The 16,368-nt window shown below is 43.2% G+C and overlaps 1 pseudogene; it reads left to right on the forward strand.

Annotated features, from left to right (window-relative positions):
- LOC139723680 (sushi, von Willebrand factor type A, EGF and pentraxin domain-containing protein 1-like) overlaps positions 1-16,368 on the forward strand; it is a 73,281-nt pseudogene that overhangs the window by 55,681 nt on the left and 1,232 nt on the right.

A 16,368-nucleotide genomic window follows, 5' to 3' on the forward strand; every position in this document is an offset into this window, starting at 1 on the left:
GTCAATGTTCATATTTTTTGGTGTAATGGAACATTAAAAAGATGAGAGATCTTTACTGCAAGTCCGCCTCATAAAAGAGTTTTTCATCACACCCATCAGAAATGAGCTGGGACTTCAACCTCATCTTTGACCGGGCCGGCGTGGAGGACTACGTCATCCTTGAGAGGGACTTTCCCGCCCTCAGTGCCGTGACTATCGCTTTCTGGATGAGGACGGACGACACTGCAAACTACGGCACGGTCTTCTCGTATGCCATCAGCGACTCCAACGCCAATGTGTTGACTCTTACAGACTACAGTGGGTGAGAATGATTACAATGCACATAATCATCCAGTCTTTGCAGTATTAGTTTTCAACTATACACCTCAACCATTTCTGTCACATTAATTTTCTTTGATCAGGGCCACTTGCAGAGATGCCAACTCTTTATTTTTTCGCACTTTTTTTTACTGTTTTTACATACTGCAGGTTTCATGGAAAATACTGTTCTGCCTTGATTGTACTATTACACACGTCAATTGCCAGAAAGGTGAAAATAGCATTTTTTACCAAAGATACGCCTTTCAACCCTCAGAATACCGCAACACTGCTTACATGTATGATCTATATCCCTGTGCTTGGGGACAGAAGCCATTCATGAAAGTGAAGGGTGCCATGGCTTTTGAGGTTGTATTTGGCGATGCTCTGTGTACTTCCATCATTTCCACCGAGTTCTCTACGTGTTCCATCACTGCATAGTAAAAATATGAAAGCACAATGTAATCATACTGTTACTGCCGAAAACATAATTTCATGCACAGAGATGTTAGGAAGAATGTACTTGTTCAATTTTAGATATCTACAGATCTGCTTTTGCAGGACTTTGTTTTAATGTATATTTATATAGGAATTACAAATACAAGTAGACTCTGTCCCTTGCTCAATACTTGTTGCCTAAAGTCTGTGAACATACCGTGGAAAATCAAACTTAAAAGTAAAAGAATTACAGTGTACTTTGAGAAGGGTATCTGGGTCCCGTTTTATCAAAAGATATAATCGATTATACATTTCCTTAACACACATGCTGCCATGGACTTATGAGAGAAATCAACTACATAATCAACTATAACTCTTCATAAAACAGGGCCCAGGTGTATACATTATATTCTTGTTGGCTGACTGTACTATGTTATGCTGTTTTATCAGGTTTGTACTGGACGTGAATGGACACTTGAAAGTGACCGATGTCACGACAAACGATGGACATTGGCATCATGTGGCCATCACCTGGGAGTCCAGTGGGTCATACCAGGTGTTCAAGGATGGTGAATTACAGGCGTCCGGTCAAGAACTGGCCAGAGGGGCCACTCTCCCAGGTGAGTGACTTTTACTCTTTAACCCATTGAGGACGAGTCCCGAGTATACTCGGCAAGTGTCTATGGGAAATGCGTGTTGTAGCAAAATCAAACCATCCTCAATGGGTTAAATCGATATGGCCTATCAATTCCACAAATATTTACTGTCATAGTGGGTTTGATTACTGTAAAACCAAAAATTTTCGCGTGAGTGAAACTTTAACGAATTTCACCAGGAGCCAAGATTTGTGAAAATGAAATGCACAAAAAATGCATTAAATATCAGAGGCCATTCACAAAAGTTTCATGTCGCGACTGTTTCTGGTTTTGCAGTAAGTGTGACAAATAGTGCCAGGTAAGACTCCACTAAATGTTGACAAATAATCTAGATCCAGCAGGAGTGAGAGGAGAAAAAAAGTCAGAGATTAAACTGCTCGCTCAGCAGACAATATATTTCAAGCTGCAATAGTGCAATTTCATTTTTATGCCTCCGCAACGAAGTGGCCGGAGGCATTATGTTTTCGGGTCGTCCGTCCGTCCGTCCGTCCGTCCGTCCGTCCGTCCGTCCCGTTTTGTTTTTGTCGATATCTCAAGAACCGTGTGGTGGTTTTACATCAAACTTGGTATGAGGGTATATCGTTGGGGGATAATACTTTGTGTGGATTTTAGGGTCACAGGGTCAAAGGTCAAAGGTCACAGGTTATTTTGTGAAAAAAAAATTGAAATTTCATGTTTTTCTCCATAGCTTGCAAATGGTTCAAGTTATCTTCATGGAACTTAGTATATATGCTTGTACCGATGGGCAGTGATTATCTAGGGAAGTTGGGGGTCATGGGTCAAAGGTCAGGGGGGTCAAAGGTCAAGGTCAACTCCTCAAAATATCGCTACTTTCCTTAAAATGCAATATGCCTGAAGGTTTTTTTTTTTTTAACTTGATGTATGGCATGTATTACCCAATATATATTTTTGGGGAAGTTTCTTGCCAAAAGGTCAAAGGTCAAAAGGTAAAAGGTCAAGTGAAAGTGCTCAATTGCACTTTTTCCTCCATATCTCGAAAGTAACTCAAGGTATCATCATGAAACTTACATATTTATGCATGTTCTACCTAACAGTGATTCTCTGTGGAACTGTGAGGTCAAAGGTCAAACGAAAGGTTTAGATAATGCTATTTTCCCATTTGATACTGAAATTATACTTTTTCTCAATACCTTGAAAATTACTCAATGCATAAACTTGTAAAAGGGTCAAAAGTCAAGTAAAAATCATCAGTTCCCCAAATACCTGCACTCTGACATTTTAATCATTCATCCAATTGAACCTAGTTCTAGGAAAGTGAACATTCAGCACATTTGTGTCAAACCTGTCATTTTAATATTTTGCCAATTGTGTGAAACTGTCATCACACATTGTCAAGACATTGTACTATACACCTATTAGGAGAACCATGCATTATGGCGGAGGCATATCAGTCGCCATAGCGATATATCTAGTTTTTTTAATACCGCAGCTGAATTTCTTGACTTCCACTTTCCTCCGTCTTTTATTTCCTACTTATGTAGTTTTGAGTCCACAGTCCATAGTCCTCATCAATCTGCTCGCCAACTTTATTTGTCTCCCTCCATGTCATGAAGCATCTGTAGAAATGTCACATCTATTTCACTTCTCTCTCTTATCTACACGATTTTCCAACCTTTAACTTCTCCCTCTCCTTCTCCTTTCTGGTTCACCTTTCTCCTCCCAACGATTTCCAAACCTTTTACCTGATTTTCATCTTAATCTTCCTTTACAACACTCCCTGTCTCCTATCCTCCCGTCTCCACTAGTGAAACTTCCACTTGCAGCTTACAGCTGCCCCTGTCCCTGATTGTCACAAATTGCCTTCCTTACACTCTCCTTGTGACTATGTCACTTCCCTCCTCAGCTCTCCTCTTTCTAGGGTCTTTACTTTCGCCTAGTTACAGTTGCTGCAAGAGTTACATACACATGGTGTTACCCTCGAATGTCACTACTTGCAACTGATTGACAAATTGCCCTACATCGACGTAAATAACTACTTGCCATCCTTGAACTGTCCCTATGTCACTTCCCTTGGTACTCGCCTCTTTGTAAGCTTTTCTTTCACCAAGCAACAATCCCTGCAAAGACTGTAAAATTGTGTACACATGGTGTTACAGCAAACCTCTCTTCCTCAATTTCTTTTTTCCGAAACAGGTGGTGGGAAATTCATCCTTGGCCAGGAGCAGGACTCCCTCGGTGGGGGCTTCCACCCCAGGGAGTCCTTCGTTGGAGAGCTCTACCTCCTCACCGTCTCGGACAGGGTGCTCGGTGCGGACGAGGTGCGGGCGCTGAGCAGGAGCTGCGAGAGGTTGGCGGACGTGGTGGTGGCCTGGCCAGACTTCCTGCCCGGAGTGCAGGGTGACATCCAGAGGGTGGAGAACCATTTCTGTGAAGGTTGGTTCACTTCAGATCGGTCCTTCTTTGTCTGAAAATCTAATACCTGCATTGTCTGCATGTCCATTTTGCATGCTAACCTTTTGCAAGAGGAATGCTGTACGAGCTGAAATTTTTGCAGTGGATTGATTAGGGCATATTTCATGAATCATCTTTTCACTGCAAAAATAACAGCAGCACACAAGTATATATATATATATATATACTGTACACTTTGTATATACAGGGCTCGACACTAACGGTGGCCTGGTGGCCCAGGGCCACCAAAAATGAAAGTCGTGCCACCAAATTTTAAAAAAGGGCAAATTTGGTGGCCCGCCTCGGGCCACCAAAAATGTTTGAAAAGTATGTCAATAAATTCGTAACTTTTTGCGCCGGAAATTAGCAGTTAAATTTGTTTAAATGATGGATGAAAAGGACTGAATGTGTGCCTGAGAATGAGTGTTGCGAGTTTGTTGAGGTTTATTTATGAGTAGATATGTCCAGCTTCCAATTCTTACTATGATAAAACTTATATATTTGACTCATTTTTTTATTAAAAAAAAGGACTTTTAATGTTTTTTATTGTTTTTTTCGGGCCATCAAAAATTTGAAATTGATGATTTTGGTGGCCCCATCGGGCCACCAAAAAAAAAAGTTCGTGTGGAGCCCTGATATATATATATTTATATATATATATATATATATATATATATATATATATATATATATATATACATATATATGATCAGACGTGTTTTCATGTCTGTTTCAGAAACGGGTTTGATTAAGATCTTTTGTCACACCATGGGCACTGATGAAGAGTGTGACCTTGCCTTTCAGTATTTGAGAGCTATGCTCCGTTTTTAAGATCTTCAAGATCTAGGATTTATTATTTTTTTTCACGGCGTTCTTCTTCTACTGATTCGTTAACTTATATATATATATATATATATATATATGTATGTATATATATGTATGTATGTATGTATATATATATATATATATATATAGATATATATATATATATATAATGAACATAACAGTGTGACGCAAATGCACACAGATCAGGGAAGGTGTGCCCGGAAGAATGAAACAAACTCACCCAAGGGGTTGTTATGGGCCTTGCATGCATTCTTGTCGTTCTTCCAAGCACACCTTCAGTTAATCACCTGCATTCCCAGACATGTAGTTTTTCCAATCGCTCAACAAAATACAGAAGAATGCAGGTCAAAACTATGATGTATAAACTATGGGAAAGTGTGTGTGAGAAATAGAAAGGGAGCAAAAAGAAGATAGACGAATCCAAAGTATTCACCGTGTATATTGGTGACATGGTAGTTAATATATTCTTGTAGTGTTGCCTACTTTTCCTTTCAATCTAACATGAACCTATGTGTTAGTATGCTTTTATCATTGTTATCAACTTGAGATGTGCAGGTTTATGGGGCACATTTTGATACAGCTTCTGTGTTGATTTTATACAACTGTAATTTTACTCAATTGTTGCATATCCCTAGGCTGCCCTCCCCCTGCTCGGCCAGACAATGGACTGGTCCATGACTACCAGGCAGCCACTCCCCTCAGCTCAGTGAGGTACGACTGTCAGCCCGGCTTCCAGCTACCCCGGTACGAGATCAGCTCTGCCGAGTGCCAAATATCAGGGGAGTGGAGCCCGTCAGCGCAGCCGTACTGTGAAAGTGAGTCTTTGACTTATGACCCTCCCCTCCCCCTTCCGTCTCATTTTCATTTCTCCCTATATAATACATAACCTGTCACGCCCATATTTGGTTTGCTTTTGTCATATCTGTGGTCTCATAAAGATATGCTAAACTGCACACCTACATGGCTACCAAAAAACTGTGAAATCCCCCCCCCCCCCCCCCCGCTCAGAAAAAAAAAAGAAAAAAAATTGATGTAGAGTCAATCGTAAATCCACTTTTTTATCAGTGATATCAATGCAGTATGTATACAGAATACTCACTATATTTCATGTGTGTTTATGGTGGTATGCAAATATGTGTTTGCCATACATGTATATATGGGGTGGAAAGATGTATATTAAAATCATACATTTTCAGGGGAGCAATAAGACTTTTTTTCATTTTCACACTGTTTTTGCAAATAACATCAGTGTTGATGTCTAGTAATGAAGGAATGTTGTTTTGGATAGTGATACTTATTGTAATGTTTTCAAACTCTAATCAGTATTTTTGATAATCAGAATTAAATTGGGAGGTTTTTTACATTTTATTCTTAGTATGACATCATCCTTCACTGATAGCGGTGAACTCTTTATAAAGATCTTTAATTTCTTCTGTCATGTCCCTCGAAGGGATCAGTTGTGGGCACCCAGGCCCCGTGAACCACGGCCGCGTTGTGGGCCGATCCTACCTGTTTGGGGACCAGGTTTTGCACGCCTGCCACAGGAATTTCACCCTTCTGGGTCCACTCTTCAGAGAATGTCAAGCAAATGGACAGTGGTCAGAACAAGCTCCAGAATGCAGATGTAAGCAGAGTTGTTTTTATTCTCTTTCTCTCAAAGGCGGAGGAATGTACCATTTGTCACAAAAGAAAATTACAACGGGACCGTCTGCAATGATAACTTTAGAAATAGCGAATCAATCCAAATACAATTTCAGGGTATGAAACTATAACTTATTTTCCACGTCTTGCAGAAACCCCCTTCCGATTTGCTTCGGTGGTCAAAGAGAAATGAGGATTTTTGTAGAGCATGTCAGGAATCCCTTCCCTCCAAGTTCTGTCCATTGTGTTCACACATCAATATGCAGTTCCAAGAGCATCCAAGTGCTAAACTTGGAAGAATCACATCCACGACATGGTTCACAATGATTCACATTTCTCTGTGACCAAATTGAATAGGGTTTTCTGCAAAATATAGGTAAGATGTTATATTTTTAGACCCTGAAATAGCATTCAGACAGTTTAATCATATTGGAAGTTATCAATGCAAAAATCCGATTGTAATTTTTTGGGGGTACATACTGTGTATTGGTTTTTGAGAGACTGGACATGTCTTCCTATGCCGTTCAAGGTTGTCTCTTATTTTGCATGGTGTACCATGATAAAATCCTTTTGTGCTTCTCTACTTGGCAGGCTATTGTAACACCAGAAATTATTACCTATACGAGGGAGTTTTGCGAGGCAATTCCGGTTGTTATTTTGCAGGGTTAAAGGTCAGGAGTTGTTATTTTGCAGGGTTAAAGGTCAGCAGTCAATATGCTTTTCGCCATGTCGCTGCGTAACAGTAATAGTATGTGCAAACAATGCAATCTTCCGGTTTGGGGAGGTGGGAAGAAAAAGAGTGGAATCTCTCTCCCCACCTCCGATCGACCATGAAAAGAAAACATTCCAGGACGTCCAGGGTGTCAGTTACACGCACCACAGAAGAACGCTGATAAATCAACTCATACAAGGTCGACCACTTACAGCAGCACTAGGCAATGACTAGTCCATTTGTGATCAGTAATTGCACAGTGACCATCAGTTTTACAACTCTCAAACTTTAAACAGAGAAGTAAAAATAAAGTGTAAGAACGTTCAGAAGTTTGAAGTTTACCTGTTACAACTACATGTATCTTTGAAGTTGGAATTGAATGATATACATTGATGAACAATTTTGCAATTATTCAACATGTTGATGGTCTACAGGTAGTCAAATGTGGCTTGATCTCTATCATATATAATTATAGTGTATAGCCGTATTTACACATTTTCTTAATTTACCTAGGGGGATAGGTAATAATTATGATATTGACTGGCCTTTCTTTCGGGAGGTACCAGATAAATATTGCCCGCACTGAAAACATATTGCCCTCGTCTTCGACTCGGGCAATATGCTTTCAGTTTGGGCAATATTTTCTGGTACCTCCCTCAGGGCCAGTCAATATTATATAATTATTGCTTGCGTGAAACTTTCGCTAATTTCACTAGGGGCCGAAGATTCACAAAGTAAAATGCACGCAAAAGTGTTTGTCTACACAATCCCGGCGGCAGTTTGCGAAAGTTTTATGCTGCAAATACTTCTCGTTTTTCTTGCTTTTCTTTTGCATATATATGGACTAAATAAGTAGAAACAAGTTGATGAATAGTGTAGTCATTTGAACAAAAATGACATGCATGCAAGAGTTACAATTTGTTGCAGTCTTACGACAATTGAAAACATTCCTAAAGGAATAAAAGATAGATACTCATTGGAGATGAAATTTCATCTGAGAGTGACAGAAGTCTTTTCTTCTTCTTTTTTCTTTGACCCATTTTCTATGAGATTCTGAGACCATACCTCCATTGATGATGGTTAAAGAGTGATGCATAGGAAATGGCACTTGATGAAGTAATGACTTATGTGATTGAAAGATATTATTTTTTTTTAAATGCTGTTTGATATTACATGACAGTGAGCACAGCAGTTGGAGCACAAATTTGAAGGGAACACACTGTTTTGCTGCTGAGATGCGAAATGCTTTGTTTGCTTTGTGCAAATTTTTGTAAAGTTGAGTGCTTGACCAAACATGAGTCCATTGCTTCATAAAATAATTTGGAGCAGTCTATGAATGTGATATATCTTGATTTTCTGTCTTTTTTAGATGTGATATGTCTTGCTCCTCCTGCCATGCCAAACTCTGAGGCATACACCATGGATACCACACGCAGTGTTGAAATGGCATTCCCCGGTCACGTCGCGGAGTACCAGTGCAATCGAGGCTTCCGCCTGACTGGGCCTGCCAATGTTACGTGCCAGACGAACGGTCAGTGGAGCGAGCCCCCCAGCTGCCGCATCATCTCATGCCCGCCCCTGGTGCCATCGCCAAACCCCATGCTGGTGACGTCCAATGGAAGTGTGTACAGCAGCATAGCAGAGTACCGTTGCAGCGTGGGTTACCGGATGCAGGGACGGGCTGTCATCCAGTGTCAGGAAACGGGATTGTGGGACTACCCGGTGCCGACGTGTTCCGTTGTCGTCTGCGGCAATCCTCGCAGCATCCCCAATGCAGATGTCACATTTGATGGCATCAGCTATCGGAGCACGGCGTGGTACACCTGCAGGGAAGGGTATGAATCAGACCGGAGAGCATCATACTGCAGCGCAAGGGGATCATGGGAGCCCCCCGCCCCTGTTTGCCGACCAGTGCAGTGCCCTGCAATACCATCAGTAATATCCCACACTACCATCCGTGGCACAGACTTCACGTTCAACAACACCATTGTATTTGAATGCGATCGTGGGTACGTCCTGTCCGGTGAGAGGCAGATACGATGCACCGGTAACGGCCGCTGGTCAGGTGACCCACCAATATGCAATCCAGTCCCATGTGCAGATCCTCCAGTGTTTGATGACTATGCAGATAATGCTACCGCAGCAGTGGGTTCCTTCACGTTTGGAGCCATCGTGCAGTATGATTGCCACAGTGGATTCTACCGTCCAACTCCAGGAAGCCAGCTTGTCTGCGCAGAAGACGGAAGGTGGGTGGGGTCCCTGTCCACGTGCTTGCCAGTGTCCTGTGGCCCTCCCAGCCATATCCTCCACGCCTCCTACCAAGGTCAGGATCACACCTATGATCAGACGGTGACATATCGCTGTGACACTGGATATGAAGTGACAGGAAATCCAAGCATAACGTGTCAGGCCAGTGGACAGTGGAGCCCTACTACTGCTCTGTGCAGCCTCATCAATTGTGGAGATCCTCCAGTCATCAACAATGCCGATATTTCCCCAGAGCGCCGCTTCAATGAAACAGTGAGGTATACCTGCCGACATGGGTATGTTAGTGATGACTCTATGGAACTGTTCTGTGATGCCACTGGCACTTGGCAAGGACTCCCACCCACTTGTTCACCGATCTTCTGTGGACCTCCTCCATCACAGGAGAATGGTTTCTTCCTAGGCGACACCTGGACCTTCCCAAGCTCGGTGGAATTAAGCTGCAACGGAGGGTATGAACTCCTCGGAGATCCCCATATCCATTGCCTTGGAAGTGGCCAGTGGTCCAACTCATCATCAAGGTGCACTCCTCTGTCTTGTCAACTTCCTGTGACCATCAGCCATGGGATCATCATTGGGCTTGAGTTCACATACGGCAGTCACATAGAGTACCAGTGTCACGATGGTTACATCCTGGAGGGCCAGTCAACTCTGCACTGCACTGAGAATGCCCTGTGGTCGGGTCCGCCTCCCCGCTGCAGAGCTGTCAACTGCGGCCCTCCAGCAGACATGGAAGATGGACTCTACATCGGCTACGACTTCACCTTCAACCAGACGGTTCTCTACATCTGCCAGCCAGGCTTTGAGTTCGGCCGGGAAGCGGACTACGTGGAAGCCATGTGCCTGGCCAATGGCACTTGGAGCCAGCTCACTGCTGTTTGCCGGGCTGTGAACTGCGGGGAACCAGCACCTCCTGCCCATGGAAGTGTCGCTGGATCCGTGTACACATATTCCAGCATCATAACATACTCCTGCAATCCTGGATACACCTTAATAGGTAAAGTCCAGTGATGATTGATTTCAGCATTCTTGTGCTCTAATGAGATGATTGGATACTGCTATGTACTTCTGTTAGATTTCTTTGCTGTTGATGTTGTTGCTAGTGTTGTCATTATTGCTAGTGTTGTCATTATTGCTGTTGTATTATACTGGCATATAGAAAGATAGAGAGAGTTTTTATATTTACCATGCTGCCAAGGATTGAATATCAATTATAGATGCTTCATCCTAATATCATTGATTCCTTTTGATATTGCAAGAATGTCGGAAGTGCATGACTTCTGAGGATGCCTTGTACACCCTGCAGTCCTTTTCTCCCTTTGCGTTCATTGTGTTATGTGGATGCCAGTATTATGAGCTGATAAAGTCCATAAACTTGGTCTGTTTGCAAATGTACATCCAGTTTTGTTTAATTGATTATGATAAAGTTATAATTGGTTTTCTTTATGATAAGGATCCAAAAGAGTCATGACTGACCAGTTTGGGATATATTAAGTTTCGATGTTGGCTTTGACCTCTGGCATTGTAATAATTAAATTCAATGTTACATATAAATTGGATGTAGACAGACTGTCTATCATGTCGCGCAGAATAAAAAGCAATATTGACTTCATTCCACTGTCGATAGGCTTGAGCTCACAAACCTGCACCTCCAATGGCACCTGGAGTGGTCCAGCCCCTTCCTGTGAGCCGCGTGACTGCGGCGGTCCGCCCATGATTCTCAACGGCGTGGCGAGCTACATCCCGACTACCTTTGAATCCACAGCAAACTACAGCTGCTTGACAGGCTACCAGAGCTCTACCCCGCTCACGCTGCAGTGCGATGCAGCTGGGATGTGGGTGGGTGAAGCAGATAACACCAGCTGCCAGCGCATTCAGTGTGAGGAAGAGATGGTTATTCACAATGGATTTGCTGAAGGTAGAGTACACTATGAAACCATTTATAGTCAGATGTGATGTATGAAATGATTTTTACATGCAGATTGCACATCATTGAATGTTGTAAGGCAACTGCCACCATCTCCATTTCTATTTCTGTTTCATACAGGGTAGCTCTTTTCTTCAGATCATCAGTTTCATCCTTACACATTTTTTTTTTTCCAGACAAGTATTGTGGTCTTTCTTTTTTAATGGCATGGTCTTTCTTGATTTTCAGCAATCTTTGTCAATGTGATAACTGCTTTACAGGCTACCAAAGTGGGTTCTTGATTTAGGGTGATAATGAGTTTGTGTCACAATGATTTTGTGCATTTGTTTAATAGCTATTCGCAGATTTGATTCAAAGAAGAAAAGTTGTATACTAACTTGTAGAAGACAAGTCTATTCTTTACATCACTATTTCCCAAAAACCTATTCAAGCCTTAATATAAGAATGATTGTTAAATAACATTTTTGTATAGTTTATCAGCAACACATCAATTTTCTCAAAATTTGTGTCTTCAAAATATTATACTCTTAAAGTTACTGTGCACAGTTATGAGACTCAATTATGGACAATTCTTTTAACAATAGATGCTGGACCCTATGTGTATGGAGACATTGTGCAAATATCTTGCACAGAAGGCTTCAAGAGTGATACTATCCGACAGATGGAGTGTACGGCACTCGGCACTTGGATGCCGAAAAACATATCCTGTGAACCAATATTCTGTCCACCGGTCCAGGCACCTGAGAATGGCATCATTGTGTCTGGATCTCAACGATGGGGTGAAGAGCTCATGATTGGATGCGTGGAGGGATACCGTCTTGTCGGAAATGAGAGCATCCTGTGCACTGGTGATGGCGTGTGGATTGGGGGCGTCCCAGAGTGCGTCGTGATAACCTGCGAGGCACTGCAGACCCCGGAGAATGGAGTGCTGCGTGTGGAAGACCACTCCTATGGAAATCGAGCGGAGTTCGAGTGTGACAGGGGATTCCAGATGGTGGGCAGCAACACCACTGAATGCACCGGGCGTGGCACTTGGAGCAACCCTCCTCCAACCTGCACCCCAATCTCCTGCTCGTATCCTGCTAACCCCTCCCACGGAGTGGCCATATTTGTCGACACCTACTATGGGGATGTGGTGTCCTACGTCTGCGAACCTGGATACCGGCTGGTAGGTACAGAGACAAGGGAATGTCTGGCGGATGGGTCTTGGGGTGGGGCATCTCCCTCCTGCACACCGGTGGAATGTGAAGTGACTGATGCCTTCCCACAAGGCAGTGTCATCAGGAATGACACAGTCATTCTTGGGGACGAGGTGAGCTCACTGTGATCCTGTATTATACCTCAGTATGTAGATAAATTTTTGTTGTAACTGTAAATCCCCTTAACCTTGCATGAGCACACTTGTGCTCAGTTGTAACATGCTATAAAGGTACTTTACAGACATTTGATCAATTTTCTCCCTTCCCCTCCCCCTTCCATGTGTACACACACAAACAAATCAACAAACTTGGCCATAGTGTAAGTTTGTAATGGAAGGTAGACAAAAACACAGGTGAAAGAAGGTACAAGTCTAATGTGAAGTGCATCAGGAAAGAGCAGTACTTGATAGACTTGTGGGATTCCTGTTCATAGGTAATTTTAGGACATTAGTGCTAATCGGCAAAGACAATATGCCACAAGTTTTTTTCAGACAGGAAATGCAAATCACCAAAAGCATTAAGATTTCTCCTTCACATTTACTTGATTACTGCTGACAATGTAGGTGTGCCCATAGTCATACATTGTGGTCTGGGTTTAATAAACACAAAGTATAGTGTGCAGTTGAGTTTACCATGTGAAAGAAGAGTTTTAAACTGTAGGACCCATTATTTCATTATATGCTCTGATCCTATCACTCTGTATTCCAAAATCCTAGGTGATCTACTCTTGCAATCCTGGCTATGAAGTGTTGGGCCAGACTTCCAGGATCTGTACCCAGGATGGCACACTGAGTGGAGAGACACCAGCCTGCATCAGGGTGACGTGTGGTCCACCACCGCCCCTCCTCAACCCAAGGATACATCCTGGAGGGGTCTGCAAGAACTTCCTGTTTGGCAAATGGCTCCTGGGAGCTTATTTATCACAACTGCCAGCCAGTGGAATGTAGCCTTCCCGCGGTAATACCCAATGGAGCAGCGACGATGAATTTTACTCAACCCATATTTGGAACCGTTACTGAGTACACTTGCGAATATGGCTATGAGCTTAGAGGACAAGGGATCCACAGGTGTCAGGCGAATGGAGAGTGGAGTGACAGAGCTCCACAGTGTGAGCCAGTATCTTGTGGCAAGCCTCCTGCACTCCTGAACGGTTTCCACAATTTCAGCACCACAACGTTCGGGTCTCGGAGCACGTACTCTTGCTACATGGGTTATGTGCTGGTGGGCAATAGAGTGCGGGTGTGTCAGGCCACGGCTTTGTGGAGTGAAGTGGTGCAGAGCTGTGAGCCGATATCTTGTGGAATGCCAGTGACGCCACCTCACAGTACGGTCATGACTTTCAACACCTCTCTGAACGGTATAGCCAGGTACAGGTGCGACATGGGGTACAGACTGGTGGGTGCCCACACACGAAGGTGCACGCAAGGTGGGGAGTGGAGTGGCGCTGTGCCCGAATGCGTTCCTGTGACTTGCCCAACACCGACCAGCATTGAGAATGGAGATATTATAACCTTTGGGAGGATGCAGTTTTTGGACCATATCCACTATCGATGTCATCCGGGCCATAAGATCCAGGGTGATGTCAGGCGGGTGTGTCAGGCAGATGAGACCTGGAGTGGGAGGAGACCCAGCTGTAGACCAATATCTTGCGAAGTCCCGCCCATCATCAAGAATGGTGTCAGGACTTACAGGTCACTAACATTCAACAGCACAACAATATTCGAGTGCCACTCTGGATATGTCCTGCGGGGCACGCCTGTTCTCAAGTGCATGGCCGATGGGACGTGGTATCCCCATGCTCCCGCATGTCAGGCAATCAGGTGCGGGCCCCTGCCCCATCCACAGAATGGTCGGGTGGTCGTGGAGAGCAAGGTGTACCGCAGCACAGCCATCTATTCCTGCAATGAGGGATTCGTCATCAATGGATCGAAGCGAAGAGGATGCCTGGCCAGTGGTGTGTGGAGTGAGAGCTCTCCCAGCTGCCAGGCCAAACTTTGTCAGCCTCTGCCAGTCATAGAGTACGCCCTCTATCCAGCCAACAAGACCAAGTTTGTGGTTGGTGATTTTGTGGAGCTCGAGTGCAAAGCCGGATATCAGGCGACATCTGATGGCGTTGTTCACTGCCTGGGAAATCAGACCTGGTCCACGAATGACTTCTCCTGCGTACCCAGCTCCTGCAGTGAACCTCTGCTTCTAGAAAATGGGAGGGCAAAATACACCTCTGTATCATTTGGATCAACAGTGACTTACCTCTGTAATGAGGGCTTTAGAGCGGTTGGCGAGACAGTCGCCACCTGCCAGGCTAATCTGAACTGGAGTAGCCCTCCGCCCCAGTGTCTTCCCGCCACCTGTCCTGAACTCGTCGCTCCAGAAAATGTAATCCTGTCAAGTACCTCAATATCAGTCGGCACTACTGTGCTCATGTCCTGTAGTGGGCATTCTTACCTGGTGGGAGCCAGCCAAGTTGTGTGTTTGGCCAACGGGACTTGGAGTCACCCCCTACCTAGGTGCATCCCCAGCGGGTGTGGTCCCCCACCTTCCCCAGACAACGGCGTTTCCCACGGAGACAGTTTCCTGCCAGGGGACGTGGTCAGTTTCCGGTGTCACAGAGGCTTCTACAGGGAGGGGAGCAGCTTAACTACCTGTCTGCCAGACAACACCTGGAGTCACCCCACTCCTGTTTGCATCAGTGAGTTTTGAAACACTCAAAAATACTTTCCATACTTCCCAACAGCTATTAAATCAATGATGTATGGCCTTTTTAAGTCATTTCAATTTCCCTCAAGCTTTATCCTGCTTAAAACAATCAGAATCAGATTGATGTGTGTCAATTTTTTTTGTTACTGCGAAGGAGATAACAAAGAGTATATCAGTAAAAAATCAACAGAGACCTTCTCCTGAGCTGAAATGCTAGAGTGTTAAACATGTCTTGCAGATGACTGGATATCATCAGATAATATTATCATCAGATATCAGATAATATTATCATCAGATATCAGATAATATTATCATCAGATAATATCATCAGTGATATCATCAGATAATATTGTCAATTGAACTATGAATAATTACCAAAACCTGATTGTTGTAACATGTGTGTCATATTGGCTTGGCAGTAACAGCTGCAAACTGACTAATCATGTCTCAAATTTCTACAGTGTTTTGAACTAGAATATTTGTTTACATGTAGCCCCACAGGTTAATTTCCTGTCTTGTGCTACTAGTATTCTGACTAATTATTAGAACTTTGTTGTGACAACTATTGTTTATGATGTTTAGTGAACGAGGTGACTTGTAAAACTCTTGTCCATGAGAGATTAGGATAACACCAAAGATTTATGGGTATATCAGAAGGGAGGCAACCCTTTGGTATGATTACTGGAAGGAACAAATCACACCTTTATATGTGACCGTGCACCTCAAAACGAACATAAGGTCGCACACACTGATTTTGCGTGAGGACTGAAAATAAGTGAAATGGGTCAACCTACCCGAACTTGATTTTTTCATATTTTCTGAAAGAGCGGGTCTTCTTCTACATTATGCTAAAATTTGTTATCATTAAACGGGCAGGAAAGTGTGTTTTTTTAGCAGTTTATCTCGAACATTTTTGGTAGAATAGTGTGATTAGGTGTGTCTTTAGAATAACTTTTACATTTCTGAAAGACCTTGTCCACACTCTTCACTTTCAACTCTAATAACTTTTGAAAGGATAGTGCTACTGCTTTGAAAGTTGGCATTGATTATGGACAGAATGTGTTAATGAGGCGTTTATGATTTCAGTTTAATCTGATAATCCCTTCATTGTTGTTACTCTGGTGGTTTACTTCCTGTTTTTTGTCCCATTCATCGCACAGCCAAAGATTAAGCAAAGATTAAGTAAAGATTAAGCGCTTGAATAGACACTGTACTTCACAGCCTCTTTTCTCAATTCACACTTTTCCTGAGTTTGTGCTTTCTTTCCAATATCTAAAT

The sequence above is a fragment of the Diadema antillarum genome, unplaced genomic scaffold (genome assembly GCF_040938485.1).
Source record: "Diadema antillarum isolate AM-2024a unplaced genomic scaffold, OU_Dant_1.0 scf00000197, whole genome shotgun sequence".
NCBI lineage: Eukaryota > Metazoa > Echinodermata > Echinoidea > Diadematoida > Diadematidae > Diadema > Diadema antillarum.